At 42.1% G+C, this 3450-nt stretch overlaps 1 non-coding gene across 1 annotated transcript; it reads right to left on the bottom strand.

Annotated features, from left to right (window-relative positions):
• Positions 1 to 3098: 3098 nt before the first annotated feature.
• LOC140806453 (small nucleolar RNA R71) lies at positions 3099 to 3205 on the bottom strand. Its single transcript, XR_012112527.1, has one exon. It is a non-coding gene; the product is annotated as a small nucleolar RNA R71 (small nucleolar RNA).
• Positions 3206 to 3450: the final 245 nt, after the last annotated feature.

Below are 3450 nucleotides of genomic sequence, written 5' to 3' on the forward strand. Positions count from 1 at the left end.
CCAATACAAGGGCGATCTGCACTTCCTGCCATAAAGTGCCTCATACGGTGCCATGCCAATCGTCGCCTGGTAGCTATTGTTGTACGTGAACTCCACAAGTGGCAATTTAGAATCCCAGCTACCAGAATAATCAATATTACAAGCTCTGAGCATATCCTCAAGAATCTGAATGATTCTCTCTGACTGACCGTCGCTCTGAGGGTGATAAGCTGTACTGAACGCTAACCGTGATCCCATAGCTCTGTGCAGACTCTTCCAAAACTCGGAGGTAAATCTAGGGTCACGATCAGACACGATCGACACAGAGACACCATGAAGTCTAACAATCTCTGCAATATAATCCCCGGCATACTGATTCATGGAGTACGTCGTCTTGACTGGGAGAAAGTGCGCTGACTTGGTCAACCGATCAACAATGACCCAAATGGAATTATAACCTTTCTGCACTCTGGGAAGACCAGTCACGATATCCATCGTAATATGCTCCCACTTCCACTGAGGAATCGGCAAAGATAGCAATGTCCCAGCAGGTCTCTGATGCTCAATCTTCACCTGCTGACAAGTAAGGCACTGAGAAGTGAACAAAGCAACATCTTTCTTCATACCTGGCCACCAGTAGAGTCGACGAAGATCCTGATACATCTTCGTACTGCCTGGATGAATAGAATATGGCGCGGTATGAGCCTCTGTCAGAATGTCTCGTCGAATATCATCGCCAATAGGAACACAAATACGGCCTCTGAAAGTCACCAAACCATCACCATTCGAACCAAACTCTGAGTTACCCCTCTCTTCAGCTCTAGCTCTCAACTCTGAAAACTGCAAATCAGTCGCCTGCTCTCTACGGATCCTGTCCGTCAAAGTAGTCCGAATGACCAACGCTGAAAGGCGAGCAATGGTTCCCGGAACTACCAAATAAATATTCTCTCGATGCAAGTCCATCAACAACGGCTGATAGGACTCGTTTTTACGTGTTTTTAGTGTTGGTTTCGAGTCGCATTCATACATCATATTAGCTTGTTCTAGTTTATTCTTGCATTTTGTTTGCATTATTTAGCATATGACTGATTTCGTGTGTTTTGTGGTATTTTGTAGGAATGGAACCAAATATAGCAGAAAATGGGCACAACAACGAAGAAGCCTCGCTAGGGCGGTCAAAACTGACCGCCCCAGCGAGCATTCTAGTCTTACCGAGGATATCGAACAGAAGACCTCTCGCTAGGGCGGTTAAAACTGACCGCCCCAGCGAGACTGCTAGCCTGGACAAGAGAATTTAACAGAAGATCTCTCGCTCGGGCGGTCAAAAGTGGCCGCCCCAGCGAGACTAGAGAGAAGGCTCAAAGTTTTTATTCGAGAGTCACTCGCCCCAGCGGTCAAAACCTACCGCCCTAGCGAGTTACGCGATCCAGCAAGATTCTGCGAGATTTGTTTCTATTTTCATGGACTCTATCCAAGACCACTAACCTAATACACGAGATTGGGCGCCGTTTTTCAGACTTACACATCATATTTTCATCATTTTTTCTGGGAGAGAAGGCTAGGAGTAAGGAAGACTTTCGAAGAACTCGAGAATTCCAAGCGTCGCAGCCATCTTCCATCGTCATATTTAGTATTTTATTATTCAGTATTTTATTCTCTTGCATAGATTGTTGATTTTTAGTATGAATTTGGTTGGCTAAACTCTAAATTTGTTGGGATTTGAGGGGATCCTACCCATACTCGTTGTTTAACATTATTTCTTGACATTTTTACAAGTGATTTGTTTATGCTATTGTTATTTCTTGTTTCAAGCGAAGCCTAGCTATCTTCCTTTGATTATTGCATGTTGTTAACGATTTCGACAGACTAATTAACAATAGGATCGCATAGTATAAACCACGGACTTACAATTTTAGTAGACATACGGAATTGGGTACGTGTCGATAGTAATAGTTCACCCGGATGAAAGCTAGTGGATTCCATAGAACGTAATGCAATCGTGAACTGTTAAATAATTGAGGACACTTGATTACTGCATGTTTATGATTAGTATTAATATAGCTCGACAGAGTATATTGATTAGTCTAGGGAATTCCGTCGAATGCACGAGTAAAAGTCGAGTCTAATTATCTGAACACGAGTGGTAGGTGAACTGATAATTCCCAACAAATTCGTTTCTCATTTGATTTTCATCCAATTTAATCATTGATTTCTTGATTATTTGTTCTTGCATTTTAATCATTTTAGTATTAAATTCACTTTAGTTTAATCACCAACTCCATCTATCGTTGCTAGAGAAATTTAAGTGAAAATAAGAATAGTGTAACGCAGTCCTTGTGGATCGATACTCGTATTCACGTACGTTTATTATAACTTGACTATCGTGCACTTGCGATATTTTAAATCGAGCTTTCATTTATAAAACAAATTTTGGGACTATTCACTGTGCAAGTTTGGCTCGATCAAGTTTTTGGCGCCGTTGCCGGGGACTGTTGATTCACAATTTTTTATTTTTCATTTAAATTCTTTAGTATTATTTATTTTATTGTTAGTTGATACTCCTATTCTGTTGCAGATTTTTCTTGTGGTGCATGCGAAGATCACTCGACGTGGAGCTTGAATTTGACCCTGAAATCGAAAGAACTTTCCGCAGACGAAGACAGCAACAAAGACTCAAAGAACAGATGGAAAGACACGAGCAAGAACGTGGAGAGGAACAGCGTGACAATAGACAAGTTGAGATACCACGTCGCATTCCGATGATGGATTATGCACAACCGTCTCTTGAGGGAGCACGTCCAAGCATCGTGAGACCAGTCATCCGAGCTAACCAGTTTGAGATCAAGCCAGCTATCATTCAGATGATTCAAAACACTGTTCAATTTGGGGGAAGTGCACTTGACGACCCTAATTCTCATATAGCTGATTTTCTTGAAATTTGCGATACTTTTAAGTTTAATGCTGTGTCTGATGATGCTGTTCGTTTGCGTTTATTTCCATTTTCACTAAGAGATAAAGCTAAGGCGTGGTTAAACTGTTTGCCTGTAGGGTCTATCACTACATGGGAGGATATGGCGAAGGCATTCCTGACCAAGTACTTTCCTCCGTCGAAGACTATGAAGCTGAGAGCCGACATTACTACTTTTGCTCAATATGAGCTTGAGTCACTTTACGAGGCGTGGGAGCGATACAAGGATTTATTGAGGAGATGTCCACACCATGAGCTACCTCTTGGGTTAGTTGTTCAAACTTTTTACTACGGTCTGCTTACTTCTAACCGTACCATGATAGATGCTGCTGCCTGTGGTAACTTGCTGAGAAAAACGGCTGAGGAAGGATATGAATTATTGGAGGAGATGGCTGCTAGCAGCTATCATCCTCATTCTGATAGGCAGAAACGAGGTGCGGGGGTTAATCAAGTTACTGATTTGTCTGCGGTGTCAGCACAGTTGGAGGCTTTGAACAGAAAGA

The sequence above is a fragment of the Primulina eburnea genome, chromosome 11 (genome assembly GCF_022965805.1).
Source record: "Primulina eburnea isolate SZY01 chromosome 11, ASM2296580v1, whole genome shotgun sequence".
NCBI classification, from domain to species: Eukaryota; Viridiplantae; Streptophyta; class Magnoliopsida; order Lamiales; family Gesneriaceae; genus Primulina; species Primulina eburnea.